Genomic DNA, 21,011 nt, shown 5'->3' with positions numbered 1-21,011 from the left:
TGCCATATTTTCCACAAACCGCGTTTTCTACTCCTAGGACCCCTTACCCCGGGACCACACACCCCGTACCTAGCACCCAGTACCCAGTACCCAGAAACCCGGCCTCGCAGTTTCCATCTACCAAGGTACATTGATCTATTCAGAATTACACGGGGAGAAAGAACTATGTGCATGTTCCAATGACTAATGAAATACTCTTACACAGATGATAGCCGTTTGTACGTGTTTCGCTTTTTGTAATTTGCCCTACATCCCAACACAGTTGTTTCTTGTTGATTATTTGTTCATGAATGTAACAGTCGCGCGTTTTTAAAGGTTTGACATTAATTACGTTACCATTGACTGATAACTGCTTACCGCTTTATGAGTAGGAGAAAACCTCAGTTGCTTAAAAGGAGTATTCAGGTTTCCCTTATTTTGGCAGTTCCCCCATAATCCCTCGAGTAAAAAACAGCAAGCAAACAAACAAGAGCAGGACAAAATTCAACAAACAGGTAACGAAGAGGCAATTTTAATGACACGCGTTTACATGCGAACCAAAACACTTTTTAAAAATCGCCGCGCTGTTGAAAAGGGTTTTCATGGGTTTTACATGGTTAAACGTTAGCTGTAAAGCGGGGAAAAAAAAAAAAGCCATTAAACGTAAAAATTGGAAAATTTTAACCGTTAGCCGTACAAAAGGTTAACTGCCAAAAATAAATAGCCACGAGAGTAAGAGACTTAAGGTCTCTTGTCAAGACTGTTTTTTTAATGTTGTCTTGTGGCTTCATACTATCCTGCAACAATTCTTATAATAATATTTTTTTTTTTCATCTTGAAATGGTACAAAGGCCTACAATATGTTTTTCAGTAATCAAAACAATGGAAATTAATTTTAACCTTTTTGTACAATAGTAATTGATTTCTAAGATTTCTTTTATCCATAAGGAAAATAAATAAGGCGTTAGTCGAAAAAAGACAAAATATTAACCGTTAGCCGTAAAAACCACCAGCCCATTGAGACCCTCTTAAAACAGCGGGACCATCTCTAGTATCAGCTATTCCTGGTTGTTGTCTTATCAGAGTAGAGTTAAAAATCACGCTTTTTACTTGCACAAATATAAAAAAAAAATAACAAAGCATCAAAAATAACAACTTAAAATGATTTTCATCATAACCAAGCTACATGTACTTTCCAAACCAGTCTTTTTGGGAATTCCGCCATCAACATTCGTGAAATATAGAGATTATAAAGTGCAACACTGACATCAAGTAAATATAATTTCATCGCCACATCTTGCCGCGGTGATTCAGCCAAGATAAAACACCTCCACCTCATCAGGTGTGAAGTAACGAGTCCCAGCCAGGATTGTCTACTTGCTTTGTACTCCACTTGGAACAGAGTAGACGTCGTATTCGCCAAAGTCTGAGTGGGAATAAGCGTTACTGTTGGCATTGTTAGCAATGTAGATGTCATCCCCTCTACCAAATGTTGGCCCATAATCTGAGTTCCTGTAAATTGCATATGATGGTTTCGTCGCCATGCTCTTGAATGGTCCAAGACCTTCTTTGTTGCGGAGTGAAAATATGAACGCATTGGAAGTGGAACCATAACTACTACTGATATCTAAATAACAAGAAAAATAGATACAGAAACATGTTTTAGAAAATAAATGTTTAGGAACTGCTAGTATAACTACACTATTGAGTATAAAGGACTTTAAACAGGGCGTTGAAAAATGGCAAACAAAGTTCATTTGTATTTAGCAAATTACTAGTCATCAGCTTTTCTTATGTTGGTTTGTTTGTTTGTTTCTTTCTGTTTTTTTTTTTTTTTTTTCTTGGAGGGGTGGATTCAGAGTTTACATTGCTCGCGTTATCTTTGTTGTTTTTGGGGAGGGAGGTATTTGACTCAACATCAGAGACAAGAGGAAGGAAGGGTCTCTCTCCGCCCTCGGAGAGGGCGGAAAAGAAACATTCGGCGAGCAAGGTTAGCGGACGAGCGCGTAACAGAAAAATTTGGAGAGCGAAGTGATCGGGGCGGGACGATGGTGCGTTCGGGATCGCCGGGAGCCTGTTCGCAGGCTAGATTGCATGTTTTCGATCGCCCGATTAAAATGGGGTTGACGGGCCGCCTTGAATCTAACGGCTCGTGACATTTGTACATTTGCGGTTCTCATTTCGGTCTCTCGACCTTTCTTTGATTCCTTTCGGAGATATCAATCAGTCTGAACTGTGTATGATCTTTTGTTTATTCCATTCAGCCGAGGCTTACAGTATCTGATTAGTGACGTACATAATGATGACTAATAATATGTACATAATTTACAGTTAATGTACTAATTTCGTTACAATTCCCTCGTGTTTTTGAAGGGCGCTTTATGTTGTGTTATTAGGAGGTTACGTTAGTACGTCCTCAGGGTCTTTCGCCGTGTCGGTCGTTCAAGGTTTGGGTTAACCAGTCACCATAGGAAACGAATAGTCATGCACCATGTCCGACAACTGCCTACTAATATCAGAAGGAATTTTAAGTAGACTTAAGCCGTTAGAATGTGCTATAGCAAATTTTTAGGGGCTATAGGTCTGCGTGGTTTTGGCTGTCTAGTCTGCACGTTGCTTCGCCGAGTTTGACAGCTCTGTAATTTGCCATGTACTTATGCATTGTTTGTCTCATTTTTATTGCAGGATATGTTTCTAAGTATTTGCTTTCCAGGGACAAAATGTGAAATATCCCGTGAATGTTGCTTAATTGCATTCTATATTGGTACGCCAGGCCCGGCTGTTTAATCAGAACTGTTGGCAAGTACAGTATGGTGCTTCATATTAGGACTATTACGGATATCGTTTGTCCTCGTCCGACTTTTCTTCGAAGAAGCCTTATCTTTACTTTGGGAAAGCTATACATTTGTCTCAAGAAGTTCTTATGTTTCTTGCATCAATGAATGATTTTATGTCTCTTGAGGTCTATGTGTAGGTTTATTCGTCCTTTTTTCATTCTGGCACCACCTGATTCAAATGTAGCATTTTACGCGGAAGTCCGTTGACTGTTTCGCGTATTATATACGTCATTGTTTGGCTTTGTTCACATTTCTGATTTTATCGCAGCCTTAGCGAGTCGTGGAAAGAGCTAAAAAATAAACTTTTCCCAAAACCGGTTTGGAGAATCCCGAAAACGTCTCTCCCACGAGCTAGATTTACTAGACAGATTTCTTGCTCCTTTCTCAGCGCTTGATTATTAGGGAAACCTTGCAGACAGTCGTTCAAGATGAAACACAATTCACCTTTCTTAAAATCGCGTGCAGTCTGCGTGCGTCATATTTTTTTTTATGATTGACACTAAATGAGGGAACCAACCGAGTGTTGGCAGCGCTGTCAAAACTAACCAATCAGAGTGTATAGCAGCTCCTGCTATACCAGAAGAGGTTTGTTAAAGATATTTCTACAGGCTTTCTCGCCATCGCTCGCCTTAGTTCTCCCGCGTTTTTCTCAGATTCGCCCCCCATTTTTTGTTATAACTATCTAGGAAAATCACATCAAGGAAACGATAATTCGATTTATGGGTTACTTTCGGGAGTGACATGCACAGAATCGTGATTAATCGTGAGGTGATGAAAATATAGCTGCTTCCCTGAGAGAGAAAGAGAGAGAGAGAGAGAGAGAGAGAGAGAGAGAGAGAGAGAGAGAGAGAGAGAGAGAGAGAGAGAGAGAGAGAGAGAGAGAGAGAGTGGAGAGAGAGAGAGGAGTACAAGGTGGCTTCTTGTAGAGAGCATGCTATCTATCTAACTACCCCCCAAAGGGATGAGCCCTGAGACGTTCTCATACCCTTATCGTAGGACGAGGGATGAGGGGTGGATGGTGGGTGGAATCCCACTTGTTCGTTGTTTTGTAATGACATATAATCAAAAGATAGCCCTTAGGTTGCTATAATTATATGGTGATATATTCTTTTGTTGGTCATAACGTTGCTAAGATCCGCCATTTTGGATTTTACTATTTTCTCTGAAAGCCAGAAAATATCTTAGACGGATGCAAAATTTATCTTAATTGAGGTCGGATTATGTGAGCAAGTACCAGTTTGCAACGGTGCAAGTTGTCACATCAAAATTACAAGGAGTATTTTAACGATTACTGTATGTTTCAGAATCACCAAGTAATTAAATCATCTTGTCAAAATTTCACAAAAAAAAAAAAAAAAAAAAAAAAAACAGCTGGGAGAGTGACATGCACCGCACCTGTATACTCAAACTAGGTTTTCGGACTGTAAGAGACAGTTTCTTGACTATAAATAAACCGTAACGACATCATCACTTTTTCTTTGAACGATGCTCACCTCGGTGACTCTAAATTGTCTGTAAGACAATTTTCTCCTCATTGAGGTCAATTGTCCTTGTGAAAGCTTTTTCGTTGCTATTAATTTATTTTTGTGCTTCGTGCTTAGTCTCTTTAGTCTTCCAATTTATGCAAGGTTGTGGTGTAATAACTATAGTTCTGAAAGCTAAGGCCGATAATTTATGTAACTGACACTAATTTCTAAGACTCCTTCGCAGCCGTAGAGTAACAACGTGATGGGCTAATTTTTCTCTTGATTGGAACCGGTCTCACTCTATTTAACATATATTTTGTTACACTCTTCTCGGAGTCCATATGAGGTTGAGCTTTTTAATATTTTTCTTGGACATGGTTTACTCGATTTGTTAGACATCAGGAAGCTATGTAATGCAGGGGAGGGGGGGGGGGGGGGTATGTTTAAGAATAATTCCGTAGTAAGAAATCAAACCTTCTAATTATACCTGTCTTGGGCTTGGGGATCTGGGACTCCACTGCTCAGGAGCCATTCTAAGTTTTGGAAATAATACATGAACATCATCACAACAATATATATTCGATACTTCTCTTGGCTACACATTTTGTTGTTACCCCTTTCCTTGTACACGTCACTTCACATTCCCTAGTGACTTTTAACCCAAAGCTCTATTCTATCCTTGAACACTGGTATGCCTGACCTTCACATGTCTAGCATCAAGTGGCATGGCCATTCGACACGAAGCCAGTTTTTACACGATGTTAAATGGTCCAGTCCAGTTTTTATTATTATTATTATTATTATTATTATTATTATTATCTTTTTTTTTTTACCTAAGCAATCATTACGGTGGTCGTCGTTTGTCTTGCGGTTTTGGTCGGATGGCAAAATTTGTTTGGCTAATCGTTGAGCCATGGTGTCGAATAATGGCCAATTCTGTCTTCCGTAGTACTGGACCCTAGCCTGAATTTACGCTGTCTCCCGGGATCGGCGCACTCTGGAGGAGGTGACTGAATTTTAGGCTAATTGGACATAACGCTAGGAATTCATTTGATAACCACTATCCCAGAGAACCTCGAATTAAGAGTCTATCATATTGTAATTACACAACTTAAACATTTACTGTTAAGTTCTAGGACAGATGTTGATTAGCCTCGAAGATACTTCATAATTCTCTCGCTCACCCAAAAGAGTACAAGAACTAAAAAAGATCCTGAACCTATAACAGAGCCACGATGCAGTTATGATGTACATAGGAAGAATGCTGACTCGCAATAGAGAAACTGGTATAACATGCGAAACAGTTATGGCGGAAATAAATTGGTTTTACCATTATGCAGTATCAGAAGATCTGCGATTTTACCTTACGTTTAAATGTTGACAAATTCTGTGTTCAGCTATCAAAGCCTAAAACGACTCGCAAACGATCTAGTGTTTAGTTCAGTTTCTTCTATGGAACGTTTTCGTATCTATTTGTTAAGGTAATAGGCTATTTTTGACATGTTAAAATTCCTAAATGGCCACGATACTTAGGGGAATAAAACAAGCTCCCCCAAAAACATTATGACATAGAGTCAAGCGCGCGTTCTGATTGGCTTATAGGCTCGATCCATTTGCCCCTGGGTTGCACGATCACGTCAGTATGTTCATTTGTTCTTTTTCTCGAATTTTTTTTTTTTTTTTTTCATCGATGTTGACATAAAACATAACTCCTATTTTTCTTCTCCTAAAATATGGAAGTCTTTTAATTCTTCTGGATATGACGACGATTATTCCTGTGAGCTACCAAATTTCGAGTTTAAGTTTTTTGCCGGGCCTCCACCTGAGAGATTTACTAATTTAAGCGAGCGGGAGTTGATTTAGCTGGTTGAACAAAGACACGCAGAAACAAACAAACAAACGAACAAAAAAACACCCCAACAACAACAACAAAACTGGTCTGAACTAATGCATAGTGGGAATTTTAGAGAGAATTTTTCAGCGATTTCTTGACAATAAAATTCAGCACAAGCTTTCGCTGTAAAGTTTCGTGGTGTAGAAAGCCATTTAAATACTTTCGGCCCGCAAAACTTGTACTTAATAATGTACATGAGAGTTTTAACAAATTTCTGTTCTAAGTGAAGCCTTACATACGAAATCCTTTTGGTCCAAAAACGTTAAAGATAATAGTTTTACTGAGTTTTCATGAAGGAAGTTATATCAAATATTGGTAGCCTCCGAGAAATCATTTCAGTCTACCCAGTTTTCAGCTTTGCTGGATCGGTTTTGCTCGCTATTAAAGGAACAGCAACTTGAAGTAACGACTGCATCGAGCACAAATAGGACAGACACCTGACTTTTGAATGGCATGTAGTTTAATTGTGGTCCGAGTAGCATCATTTGCGCTCGAGCGGAGCGAGGGCGCAAAAGATGCTACATTTAAATTAATAAGCAAAAATGTTTAAAGAGATATAGCATGAAACTATGATATAGAAAGCTGTTGCTACAATACGATTAGCTAAACAAGAGCCAAATAACATTCCTTTCTGTTTACAATCAAAGTCAAATGTAATCTAGTTTTAAAAAGATTAGTAACAATGATTAGCAAAAATCAAATGACTGCCTTGTAAGATCCCGCCATCCCTCTCTGCCGCAGCGAGCAAAATGAAAATACCACGAAAACCAAGTAAACTCAACTAACTCCCCTGCATCTTTCCAAACGCCGTCGGTGTTCTGACCTTCCATGAGGATCGATTCAACTTCTACCAGACTTCTGACTGAATAGCTGATTTGTGTTCTGGTTTCACATCGTTTTCTTCTGTCAATAGTTTAGCCCTCGCTTAAAACATTTTGTTGGCAGACATGAATTTGCAAAGTGTTTATGTTTCGGCTGAGTGGAGCACAGGTTAGCTGGCGATGAATGGCCGCTCTAAATCCAGTCGATGCACTAGGAGTAATGCTTGGCCTTTCTCTATTTTCCCTTTAGCGAAGAACTTTCGCATAATTCAACTCAAGTCCGTTGGACTTACTGTTTTGAGATCCACAGTAATTCTTCTTTTCTCACACCATTTCTCGAACTTTCTTACACCCCGCTCAGTTGTTTTCTTGGTGTTTCTCGCTTGAGTTTTTTTCTCAATTTTATCCGGTTGCTCGTTGTTTAAGTCCGAGTTTTGCCTACAAAAAAAGCTGGAAATTTGGGACTTCAAAATCTCTGAACGTCGAACATTCACTACACAGCTACAACGTGAGCAAGTGCAAACTCATGCACAAAAATTCGCGCCAACTCTATCATTGAAATGGTATCCTTAGGATCTCATTGGCCGAGCGAAGTTGTTTAACCTATCTGCAACCAATCAGAATCAGGGCGGCAAATGTATTTTCAGCCCGCGCATTTCCCGTTTGGCCCGCATAATGGCGCATTGTACACAGGGCAGTTGAAGTCCTTTAAGCCTCAGTTTCATGTTCAGTTAAGGTTTTTTTTTACTTAATAACGAAAGTAACAGAGACCATATTTTTTTAAGCCATCCATACATTCAATTTTAACCTGTAGACGCGAAACTTCAATGTAAAAGGAAATGGAAAGAAAAACGTAGCCCTCAAACCTGCTAGAAAGAAGAGCATCTCAAATTAAACATTTTAAAAGCTAGGGGTGTTTGTTCGCTTTCTTCACCACTCTTGCTTTTGAAAAATGTCTGGTTAATTTTTAATGCATATTTTTCTTTTTGTTTGCCGAAGAGGCCATGAAGGAGCTCAACCACCAAAAGTTTGCCTTGAATTCTTTGGAAAAGCGATCCAAATTTTACTAACTTTTGAGAAACGCTTTTACCGAAAGTAATTTTCGTTTGTTGCCGTTAGCTTGACATTTAGGTCAACTAAGCTGTTTGAAGTTCTTCATTGGTCCGTGAACTAACTCACTGCCATCCAAGAAAAAAATGTTGATGTGTCGCTTTGTCAGATTTTTGAATGAGCATTTTCGCGCGGTTGATAGATACTTCCGTCCGAGGAAGGATGTCAAAAGTCTCAATGTTATAAAAGAAATGGTAAGGGTGCAGCGTGCAATTATTGAGTTATGGATGCACTTGGAAGGTTTGCTAAGCTCTCAAGAAGCTAGAGTCGACGCTTACGCTTCTTTCATGCTTCGCAAACTCCCGCGTGCATCCATAGCTCGATAGCTGCACGTTTCACGCTTACCATTTCTTAATTATTAATCCCCAACCTCGATGTGATTTTTTTTATTCCCCCATAAGCCTCAGAGCTAAGTTACAAATAATTTTAATATAATTATCGGAAATGGCTTATTGAATTACCCTAACATAAGGTAGGTGCTATTCTGTAAATTGCGATGAAGTTTTTAATTTAATAATTATTACTAAGGGAAACCTGAACTGCTCAAACATATCTGAGCAAAGTGTGCTCTTGGGGTTTCCCTCTGAACGTATACAGATGTACTGGTTATTCCTGCTCTATATTGTTATCGTTGTTTACGCAGAATACGTTAACATAGGTGGTGTTAGGGAACGTTAAATTAGCAGTAATAGATATATATACCCTGTGCCTTACAGGCTACTAACTGGAATCGACTTCATAAATTTCTTCCTTCAGACAGAATCGTGTTAAAACAAAGAGTTGACATAATTATGGTTACATTATATTAACTGTCTTTAAAGTTCTTTTTAGTATGGCTACGATCGAGCTCATTTTTCCTTACAGAATTAGGTCTTTTTTCAAACTCTGTTAAGACTCGACCAACCATGGATGACAAAAATGTGCCGGAGATGAAAAACCGTCAGGTCTCAGATTTGGAATGAATTTGGGCCAACTTTTGACAGAATTTAACTTGCAATAAGCAGTAGATTGTAATAGCAGTAATGTATGTTTATTTAAGTTACCGGACTCTCTTCAGTTTACTCTCTTATATTCTCTTTTATAAATGATGGCGCTGTAAGGCGTTTTTAGCGGAATATGTTACAGAATGTGACCTCATACATGTCTTACATGGTGTAATAAACGAATCCCCGGATCTTGTTCCTTCGGGTCTAACTTAACTGACTCATGTGTTCTGAGTGTGAGCTTTGAATATTTAAAATCCCACCCCATCATGACAGAAGAAGTGAATTCAACAGGTTATGGGCCCAGACGAGATGTTCCTGGAAGATTTGGAAGGTTAATTTTCGATGGGGATGAGCGAAAATGCGAGCAATGGGGGTCAAATTCCTTGGCTACATGAGATTGCAAAAGTTGAAAAACGTTCTCGTGTCCTAGAGCTGGGATGAGGAAGCTAATGCTAGCAAAAACGAGGAGGCGTTTGCCGAAGTAATCCAGTTCCTAGATGACAAAAGCCTAGCGCTGGTAATGAGAGATGCAATTGACCATCGAAGAAAGGCGCTGCAGATTCTACGAGCCCATTACGATGGGACTGGGAAACCACGTGTGATTTCGCTTTACACCGAACTAACATCTTCAGTTAAATCGGCGAATGAGTCTGTTACTGACTATGTAATCAGAGCGGAGGCGGCGGCAACAGCTTTGAAAAATGCGGGAGGAACTGTAACTGACAGTCTTCTCGTAGCAATGGTACTCAAAGGTTTACCTCAAAGTTACAAACCGTTTGTCGTGGTTGTCACACAGAGCGAGAAGCAACAGACATTTAACAAATTCAAAGCCGCTCTAAGAAGCTTTGAGGACACTGAGAAAGCAAGAACAGCAGATAATAACGACCCCATTTTGAAAGCAGAAGACAATTTCCAACAGTGAAAACCACCAGTGAGAGGAAAAGGAAGTCTTACCTGCTTTAACTGCACCCAACAAGGTCATATAGCTCGTTTCTGTTCCAAGAAACCCAAAGGAGGGAAGTGGTGCAATACTTGTCGCTCAAGGTCGCGCAGTGATCAAGCATGTCATAGAAGAAAGAAAGGTGACAAGGTTAAAACAGACCAGGACATTGAACACTCATTTGTTTTTAGACTAATGCTCATGAGGATGAGAATGTCTCTGGTAAGCCTGCGTCTGGGAAGCCAAACACAGTATTAATTGATTGCGGTGCAACTGCTCATATTATTACTGATTTGTCTAAGTTCACAAAGTTTGATGACACATTTAAACCAGACAAGCACTTCATTGAATTAGCAGATGAAACTCGAGCAAATAATGTTGCCTAAAAAGAGATGTTGATATTACTATCGTCGGTTCGTCTGGAACACCTGTGAAGACAACTTTGAAATGGGGAGATGCCTGCTCATACAGGCCAGTTTAGCAAAGGTGTTCTGGGCATATGCTGTTATGGCAGCAGCATACACACGCAATAGGTGCTATAGCAATCGGTTAAAGCAAGCACCTTACTTTGCTCTCACAAGTCGGAGACCTAACTTGTCAAACATGAGAGTTTTCGGGTCTGAATGTTATCTCTACAAGCAGGAGAAAAAGAAGCTAGATCCTAGGTGTACCAAAGGGATATTTTTGGGGTATGACAAACTAAGTCCCGCTTACCTTTTGTATTTCCCAGAGATTGGTAAGGTGATGAAGCACGGGGTGGTAAAATTCCCTTCGAGGAGTGTTAATGAGAAACACACTCAAACAGGAAGTCTGTTATGTGATGAAGATGATTTCATGTTGTTACGGCGTAATACTAACCCAGATATGTGTAGTGCATCTGGTGTTAAGAGGTCTGAGGAAATCTCAGGCGAACAGGCTGAGGACACTAACCCTGAGATGTGTAGTGCATCTGGTGTTAACAGGTCTGAGGAAATCTCACATGAACAGGCTGTGAACACTAACCCAGATATGTGTAGTGCATCTGATTTTGATAGGTCGGAGAAAGTCTCTGGTGAACAGGCTGAGAAGCTTGTGACTGGAGACAAAACTGATGGTAACCCCCAATCTGCTGAGAGTGACCGGGTATTATCTAGTGCTCATTATTGTTATAAGGTTTCAGCTTTTCCCCAGACATACCAAGAAGCAATTGAATCTCCTGAGTCAGAAAATTGGAAGGCGGCAATGAGAGAAGAGATGGATTCTCTTATCTTATGGTAGGAATTTAGTAGGGGGCCGTTGGGTGTACACTATCAACGAAGGTTCTGATGGTGCTAAAACCTACAAGACTAGATATATTGCTAAAAGCTATAGTCAAGTGAAAGGTGCAGATTATCAGGAAACATTTGCCCCTACGGCAAATCTTAAATCAGTACGTGCTCTGTTGCAAATAGCAGCACAACACAATTTAATTCTACACCAGATGGATGTCAAAACGACGTACCTAAATGCTCCCATTGATTGTGAGATATATATGGACCAAGCTGAAGGTTTTGAAGCCCCTAGTAGCTCTAATGGGAGACTTGTGTATAAGTTAAACAAATCCCTGTACGGATTGAAGCAATCAGGTAGAAATTAGAACAATGTTTTACACTGTTTCCTACTTGATAACCAGTTTGTTCTGAGTCCAGTTGACAACTGTATGTATACTAGTTTTGCCTGCTCATACAGGCCAGTTTAGCAAAGGTGTTCTGGGAGTAAAATGGTTGGGAGTAAAATGGTTGTAATGTTTGGGAGTAAAATGGTTGTAATACCTGTTTGGGCCGACGACATCATTATTGCAGCAAGTGACATGGTTCTGATGTCTGAGGCTAAACAAATGCTGCAGGAGAGGTTCCGCATGAAGGACCTGGGTAGACTTTCATATTTCTTAGGTGTTGATTTTGAACAGGGTGATGGCTTTGTGAAGATGAGCCAGAGAAGATACTTAAGCAAAATCCTTGAGAGGTTTCAAATGTCTGATTGCAAGCCAAGGGCCACACCTTCCGAGCAGAAGCTTGAGTTTGGTAGTGAAACACCTTGTGATACCAGAAGGTATCGTGAAGCTGTTGGTAGCTTGGTTTATGCTATGACATGAACCAGACCTGACATATGTTGGGTTGTAAGTAGGTTGTCACAGTTTCTGTCTAGTCCACTTCAGGAACACTGGACTGCAGTGAAACATGTTTTAAGGTACTTGAAGGGCACTCTCCACTACGAGCTGTGTTACAGGAAATGTGATGATGGCCTAACTTTGGTTACAGTGACGCTGACTGGGCGTCATCGGCAGATGATAGGCGAAGTACCAGTGGGTACTGTTTCAGTCTAAACAAAGCTGGCCCTCTTATTTCCTCGAAGTCGAAGAAACAGCCAACGGTGGCGCTGTCATTTTGCGAAGCAGAGTACATTGCACTGTCGGCAGCTGTGCAGGAGAGTTTGCACCTCACTCAACTGTTAAGAGATATCGATGAGGTGTGTGGACCAGTTGTGATTTTGGAGGATAATCAGGGAGCAATCACTTTATCTAAAAACCCTGTAAATCGGCAGAGATCGAAGCATATTGACGTCAGTTATCATTTTATCCGAACAGTGCAAAACACTAGTAAGGTTGTTGTCAAATATTGTCCCACAGCAGACGTGGCAGCTGACTTGATGACTAAGGCAGCAACAAAGTTCAAGTTGCAGAAATTCAGGCGTCACATTTTTTCGATAGAATTTTTTTGTTTTTTTCTTCCTCCAAGTCCTAGCTAATAGATAGATATGTAAATATAACGTAAAGAAAGTAAATAGTAATCGATAGAGCTTTGTAAGGAAGAAAAAAAAACGCAAAAAACAGAAGTTACATCACTTAAATTGAATTACATTGTATATTGGAAGGAGAGGCGTGGGGCACATCTAGATAAACTAATTTCGTGCCCCTTATATTTGGATAGAATGCATGGTTTTAGTTTACAAAACTTTGTTCCCGTTCATAATTGTGCATAATTTTTTTATATTTTACATTTGATAAGATAATTATGTAAACATGGTTGTGTCCTAGGCATTAGGAGATCAAGTGGGGGTGTTACAGAATGTGACCTCATACATGTAGTACATAGTGTAATAAAAAAATCCCCGGATCTTGTTCCTTCGGGTCTAACGTAACTGACTCATGTGTTCTGAGTGTGAGCTTTGAATCTTTAAAATCCCACCTCATCATGACAGAAGAAGTGAATTCAACAGAATGCAGGGGCTTGCTTACTAGTATAATGGCACTTATTAGAATAGAGACGCTTATGAACAGAAATATCAGTAAAAAGGGCGCTACCCCTGCGAAATAAATTCCCAGTAGTCTGGGAATTCCTAAGAATTCCTAGGAATTCCAAGTTATTCCAAGACATGCAAATTATGCTTTATCCAAGACCTTGGAATTTCTGGGAATATTTGGGAATAGTGGAAGTATGACTGGGAATTATTGGGAATTCCTAGGAATTCCAAGTTATTCCAAGCCATGCAAATTATGCTTAATCCAAGACCTTGGAATTTCTGGGAATATTTGGGAATAGTGAAAAGTATGACTGGGAATTATTGGGAATTCCTAGGAACTCCTATTATTTCCCAGACTGTTTTAAAAAATGTGTTTGGAATATCTAGGAATTTTTGGGAATAGCTAAAACACATGAAATATTGTTGGAAATTTCTATAAATTTCCCAAAATGTCAAAATTAAAGATGAACTCAGTGCATGAATCAGTTTCTGTAAATTAGTAAAAAATCAACACGATCATTTCTCTGGAGTTCCATACCTTTTTATTGTTGTCAAGCTCCAAGATAATTATTTCCAAACAAATGTGCATTAATTCCAGTTTAAGTCTGACAATTCAACATAAAACTATAGCACTGATAACTTTGCTTTTTAGATCCAACATGATTTGTTAGTGTATATGTCCCCGTATGGACCCTTAAATCAAACATCCAGAGTTTAACTGATAGAAAAATGGATGCTCTTAGATTTGATAAATAGATTAATCAAAAAATTTTGTCAGCATAAATGAAAATATATTATTTACAATTTCAATAAAACCAAAAGTATATATATGCATGTATATATTTAATATAATTGTAGATTCACACACATACCCATCACAGCCCACTGTTGAACAATTTTTGACTTGATCCTTTATGACTTTAGGAAAAAGAGGAAGACATCTCTCACAGATGTCATAAATGAAAAGCTCACAGTTTCCACACGCTTGCTGTACAAAACTGTACTGTGACATTCTCTGGACAAATTACTGGTAGTTTCATTAAAACAAGGATATCTCTAGCAGCCTCTCATTGTCATACAATGTCTTGAAATTAAGGCCAGAATAGCCATACAGGCATATTCTTTGGCAGACAATGTTTTTTTCTTAGGAACCATTAGTTTCACTTTCACCAGGGGAGTCCAGTGAATGGCCATCAGTGTCAGATTTCTCAATTTCTTCAGAGGAGTCAGAACTGAAACTTCAACATCATTATCTGAATCACTGTCTGTGGACTAATCAGAGTTGTTGTGCATTACATCAATTGGTATTTCTGAAGTCTTTTCAGGTATAGGCAACTCAATTTCCTCAAATGCTTCTGTGAAGTTTCAATTCTTGCATAAAGGTTCACTCCATAATCCATCAAAGTCATCCACAACATTTTTGCCAACAGCCATCTCACTCAGGTGAGCCGAAAACTCTGAGGTGTTCTGTTCATGGTGCTGGAAATGATCTCCAGGAAAAAGGGATGCAAGAGAGGGAGATGATGTCAACTGGCCTGTGAAGACTGCTATAAGCGATTTATGTGGTCGCATCTTGTAGATTTTGGTATGGGTATAGTGGGATCATCAATATGTTTCTTGTATTTCCTTGTCCTCGCTGTCACTTTAATTCATGACTCAACAAAATCAAAAGAATCAAAAAGATTATGAGTCAATGGGAAACAAATAAATAACTGACATAAATAAATGACAATGCAAATAAAAAAACCTACATCTTGATGAATTGAAAAGACTATAGATCTCATATCATGTTAATCCTTATAAATAATTCAAAGGCAAAAATGACAAGCATTGCAAATTTATACTTGCTGCATTGTGCTGACTGGGTGTTGAAACACGTGGGCTCTCAAAATAGATTTGGTGGACTAATACAACAAGCTTAAGCTTATTTCGCAGAATTTATCTCGGTTCCTCAGGTCGATTTGAAACCTTTTAGGTAAATTTCGGCTTTTGGGGTTTTTAAAGAGCACACAATGCATTGCTTCGTTTGATTTATTTACAATTATAGCTTATCATAACAGAAAATCCCCATAAAATTGGATTGCTTACCTTTGCAGTGAACTTGATTTAAGTGCCTCACGATCCTTTGTTATCTTGACAACCGTCGGGAACAGATCAACCAGTTAAAGTACGTTCCATTTTCCTCCTTGATTTCTTCGTAAAAAGTTTGTGTAGTTTTTTCCTTTTAAAGCAAGACCCATCTTTCAAAAGACCACCAAAACAGCGTGGAAAGGGAAACAGACTTGCCATCGAAAGCGACTGGTCCGACAACCTCGTTGCCAGTCTCTCTCTCCTTCTTCTCCAGTTTCCATTCTCTCCTCAACTGATCAACTGAACCAATCACAGCACGCGAATTTTCACGTGACTGTCCTCGTGACTGAACGTGACAAAGATGGTTGTGCCTAAATCCTACCGCTCAGAAGGACAACCGAGGAGTACTAAGAGCGAGTTTCCGAGTCGAGCAGTTTTCGGAAATTGTCGGCTATTCCAATATGGCGGACTATACCAATCACATAAATATGCGAATTGCCCGTGGTAAAACTATGTTGATCAACAAGACAAGTACGTTTTTATTCACCTGACAAGTTACGAATGATGCGTAGAGAGTAAAGCAGTGAGTTGTTCGGCAAATGCGGTATATTTCTTTAGATCTCTTCCCGTCTAGTTCGTAAACCGTAAATTTGTACGCCGGCTAACACATTACACTGTAGACGTCTTTGACTTATAATAGGCACAAACGTTTTTAAATACGTCGTTCCTTCAGGACGAATTTTTTTACTGATTCAGCGGATCCCCGAATTCAAACTTCCTTTGCCTTATCCCTCTGGCCGGTAGGATCTTGGAAATACTACCGTCCAGAGGGACAGCTTGTGTATAAGGTAATTGGGCTTTAGTCCATGCACATTTTTATTTGTAGAATAGTTTGATACATTGCTCTTTAGCCTTACACTACACTAGATTATCACTCTACAGTAACATTTCAGATTTCTGTGATCTTGTCCCTCTGACCGGTAGGATCTTGAAAATACTACCAGCCAGAGGGACAGCTTGTGTACAAGATAATTGGACTTCAGTTCATGCACAGTTTTATTTGTACAATAGTTTGATACATTGCTTTTAAGTTTTATACTAGACTAGAATCACTCTACAGTTGAATCTTTTCAGTTTTCTGTGATCTTGTCCCTCTGGCTGGTAGGATCTTGAAAATACTACCGGCCAGAGGGACAGCTTGTGTATAAGGTAATATTATTGGACTTAAGTGCATGCAAATTTTTATTTGTAGAATAGTTTGAAACATTGTTCTTAAGTTTTATACCACACTAGAATGACTCTACAGTTAAATATTTTCAGTTTTCTGTGATCTTGTCCCTCTGGCCGGTAGGATCTTGAAAATACTACCAGCCAGAGGGACAGCTTGTGTGTAAGGTAATTGGACTCAAGTCAATGCACAGTTTTATTTGTACAGTAGTTTGATAATTGCTCTTATTGCTTAAGTCATAAAGCAGGTTAGAATATTGAGGATTCCCATTTATATGAAGGTTATCAGACACTTGATTTCAATGCCTTAAAGTGCCTATGAAGTAAAAAATAATTGCTGCTTATTTGAAAGGCTTTCCAAAGTAAAGAAGAATGGCGTTTCCCTTTTTGGAATATCTGTTTTTGTTCTAGAGATATTTACGTTTATGTATTATGCAAATGAGGAAAGTGATGACGTCATAGGTGGTTCCACTGGAACAGTAAAACACTGAATCAAGAATATCTCTAGAAATATTGGAGCAGTGTTCTTCAAACTTGGCACCACAAATGTGCATCACAAAAGAAACAGAATGACACCTTCTGTGTTGTTGCCATGGCAATACTTTTGGCTCCAGTCTCTTTCTGTGAAAAACCAAATATGCCAATTTGCAACCCTTTGAAAAGGGAGAGAGGGTCTTGCTCGGAACACACGTGATTCCCATATTGTCTTAACTCCCCCCATTAGATTGTTGGGAGTGGATGATCCTTGTTTAAGATAAAATCTGGTAATGTTAGTTTTAATTAAAACAGGATCAGCAGCATAACTGTTGTCATGGTGACGGCACGATGGGTGTCATTTCGTTTCTTTTGTGATTTACATTTCTGGTGCCAAGTTTAAAGAACACTGCTTTAATATTTCTAGAGATATTCTTGATTGAGTGTTGAACGGTTTTAGTGGAACACTTATGACGTCATCACTTATAATACCAAAACGTGAATATCTCTAAAACGAAAAAAGATATTCCAAAAAGGAAAACGCCATTCTTCTTTACTTTGAAAAGCCTTTCAAATCAGGAGCAATTATTTTTTACTTCATAGGCACTATAATAGAACTTATTTTGCATTCACTCCAAGTGAAACAGAGTGCCAGGCAGTACTAGGACACATTTCTGACATGTCCAGTGGGCTCAAGTTGTACACATCAATATTTAATATATTATTTTGTGACTTACATACTCTGTGTAAGGATAGAGGAATTCCTTCAGGAGGATTGTTAAACTTAAAGAGTTAGATACTGTTCCTTAGCATTGTAAGACTATCTGTTTATGGACTAAACACAAATTAAAGTAACGAAAATGGCCTTCTATTGTCTTTTTTTGTGAATGTTGTTTACCTTTAAACAAAATAGGTTTAAGGAAATCCTTTATTTAATCAAAACGTATTACTTAAAGGACACTGACCTGACATACTCAGAAAGCCACTCTCATTGCAAAATTTCTAGTCTATTTCCCTCATGTTTATTAAGCCTGTATCCTGCAAAGTCACCTCTAAAATGAGGCTTTCTAAATAACAAGTGTAAATAATTGAAAATAGTTAATAAGTGTATATAGTTAATAAGTGTAACCCCAGTTACCCTAAAAATTAATCAGATTGAATAGTTTGCTGAGTTTGCATTATTTGTGCACCCATGAGTAAAATTGGGGGGTAGGCAGGGGGGCGGGAGCCCCAGAAGAATAGGGGGCAGGAGGCAGGAGAGGAAAGGGTGGGAAGTGGGAGTTCTACGAAGGAGGGAATCATTTATTAAGCATTAAAATACTTTCAAAAACAAGAAACCAAATGTTTTTTGACTTATATTTAGCTTATCTTGAGATTTCTCGACTGAAGGAAAAATTAAACCCGCCCTTGGACTGAAAAACTTAGGCCAACTTCTGGTAAAATTGGAAACCCTTTTACAGTGGTTATATCATAGGTCATAAAATGTTGTCATTTAAACTGTCAAAAGACGTGAAGAGCTAGAGGAGCAAGGCTGAAAACAAAGGAAAAGAAACGCCAAAGGATTGCGCAGCTAAATGATAAGTATGTGTTTTGAGTGTCCCTATTTACAGGGGACAGGGCAAAACAGAGGAGGGCAGGAGTCAAGATAAAGGTACAGGAAGCAGGAGAACTGGGGGGTTCTGACCCCCTTTCGCCCCCCTCCCCACCCCCCCCCGAAAAAATTGTTAAACATTAGCTTAATTGAACGCGCTTAAATTTTTTAGTCAGCACACAAAACAATTATAAATGGAACAAATAGAGCTACAGTTTCATTAGAAAGCTTATAGGGGTCCTTATGGTGTAGGTAACAGAGTTAATGATCTCCCACCCCCAGTAACTAGTCTCAGACAATGTAAATTGCACGTGATGAAATGGCACGAAATAGGCAGAAAATTCAAGTGACAAAGACTCTGGCGGCCATGTTGGATGACAAGAACAATAAACTAAGCTAATTCTTTTGTTAATGGTCATCCAACACGGCAGCGATGGCATCAGTTAGTCTTAGATATATGCCAGTTAGTTAGATTTATGGTAATATAAATGTGCCAGGTTCTTTGTCTGCACTTAGTCCACACAAGCTCGGGCTCTTTTGACTGAACATTTTTTTACACATTTTAATTGAATCCCTATACATAGGATACACTTAAGCAAAAGAATGATTATGATTGTGGTGTCTTTGTCTGTATGGTAAGCTGTGCAAATACCATATTCTATCAATTACCATGTCTCCTTAAATAATCAGCTTGGCTTCAATTCATTCAAATCAAAGTGTTCATCTTTACCTGAACTGATCACTTGTGCTAGTGATACATTTTAAATTCATTGGTATTATCTATGTTTAGTTTCTAGAGCATCTCAGCAGGGGACAAACACCTAATTTCAACCAGGTATTTTGAATCAAAAGCAAGTATCAACACTTCTCATTGCATGACAAAGTAATGGAAAATCAATTTAAACCAAACTACATGGATACCAACTACACATCTCCTATTCATAACACTTTCTTGCAGAAATTCACTATGTTTGTCTTATTTTCCAAGATGACATTACCTCTCTCCATGAAGAGATGAAAATGCAGATCTCACAGCAAATGCTACCAAACTGAAGGAATGTACATTCAAAACAACTCAAAAGTTCTCATCAATAGTAAAATATTAATTTTGCCCGAAAAGGATTCATCTCCATATTTCCTTAATCAGTTGTACATATATATAACAGTTTCCCTCACTAAATAAACACTCTAAATCCATCGTTCAACGTAACATTCCACACTGATACTGTCATGTTCATTGATTGAGAATTATTGCAATGGCAGCAAAGCATGAATAGACTTTCACAGACACCATGAACTTCAGTGCAATTATCTTTTTATACACAAGCTGTCCCTCTGGTCAGTAGTATTTTCAGGATCCTACCGGCCAGAGGAACAAGATCACAGAAAACTGAAAATATTACTGCAGAGTGATTGTAGTGTAGTGTAAGACTAAGCAATCAATCAAACCATTCTACAAATAAAACTGAGCATCGGATTAAGTCCAAATACCTAATACACAAGCTGTCCCTCTGGTCGGTCGTATTTTCAAGATCCTACCGGCCAGAGGGACAAGATCACAGAAAACTGAAAATATTACTCTGGAGTGATTCTAGTGTAGTGTAAAACTTAAGAGCAATGTATTAAACTATTGTGCAGATAAAACTGTGGATGAACTTGGGTCCAATTATCTTGTACACAAGCTGTCCCTCTGGCTGGTAGTATTTTCAAGATCCTACCGGTCAGAGGGACAAGATCACAGAAATCTGAAATGTTACTGTAGAGTGATAATCTAGTGTAGTGTAAGGCTAAAGAGCAATGTATCAAACTATTCTACAAATAAAAATGTGCATGGACTAAAGTCCAGTTACCTTATACACAAGCTGTCCCTCTGGACGGTAGTATTTCCAAGATCCTACCGGCCAGAGGGACAAGGCAAAGGAGGTTTGAGTTCGGGGATCCGCTGAATCAGTAAAAAAATTCGTCCTGGAGGAACGACGTATTTAAAAACGTTTGTGCCTATTATAAGTCAAAGACGTCTACAGTGTAATGTGTTAGCCGGCGTACAAATTTACGGTTTACGAACTAGACGGGAAGAGATCTAAAGAAATATACCGCATTTGCCGAACAACTCACTGCTTTACTCTCTACACATTATTCTTAACTCGTCAGGTGAATAAAAACGTACTTGTCTTGTTGATCAACATAGTTTTACCACGGGCAATTCGCATATTTATGTGATTGGTATAGTCCGCCATATTGGAATAGCCGACAATTTCCGAAAACTGCTCGACTCGGAAACTCGCTCCTAGTACTCCTCGGTTGTCCTTCTGAGCGGTAGGATTTAGGCACAACCGACAAAGATCGCGTTGTTCA

At 38.9% G+C, this 21,011-nt stretch overlaps 3 long non-coding RNA genes across 3 annotated transcripts in view; all 3 read right to left on the bottom strand.

Annotated features, from left to right (window-relative positions):
• The window catches only part of LOC149105157 (uncharacterized), a 254,926-nt gene extending 246,826 nt beyond the window's left edge, over window positions 1-8,100 (bottom strand). The window contains exon 1 of the long non-coding RNA XR_016201356.1: window positions 8,031-8,100. This is a non-coding gene — a long non-coding RNA (uncharacterized LOC149105157). The remainder of the gene's footprint in view (window positions 1-8,030) is intronic.
• A 5,713-nt stretch (window positions 8,101-13,813) lies between these two features.
• Window positions 13,814-15,717, bottom strand: LOC149105156 (uncharacterized). The gene is made up of 2 exons (XR_016201352.1): window positions 15,383-15,717; window positions 13,814-14,936 (listed from the first exon to the last, which is right to left on the bottom strand). It is a non-coding gene; the product is annotated as an uncharacterized LOC149105156 (long non-coding RNA).
• A 2,334-nt stretch (window positions 15,718-18,051) lies between these two features.
• Window positions 18,052-20,990, bottom strand: LOC149105155 (uncharacterized). Its single transcript, XR_016201362.1, has 2 exons — window positions 20,824-20,990; window positions 18,052-18,132 (listed from the first exon to the last, which is right to left on the bottom strand). It is a non-coding gene; the product is annotated as an uncharacterized LOC149105155 (long non-coding RNA).
• Between the last annotated feature and the right edge of the window lie 21 nt (window positions 20,991-21,011).

Source organism: Orbicella faveolata, unplaced genomic scaffold (assembly GCF_042242905.1).
Source record: "Orbicella faveolata isolate gen_17 unplaced genomic scaffold, um_ofav_v1 contig_34, whole genome shotgun sequence".
Classification (NCBI taxonomy): domain Eukaryota; kingdom Metazoa; phylum Cnidaria; class Anthozoa; order Scleractinia; family Merulinidae; genus Orbicella; species Orbicella faveolata.
The sequence above is the reverse complement of the archived record's forward strand: the minus strand, read 5'-3'. Positions and strand labels throughout refer to the sequence as shown.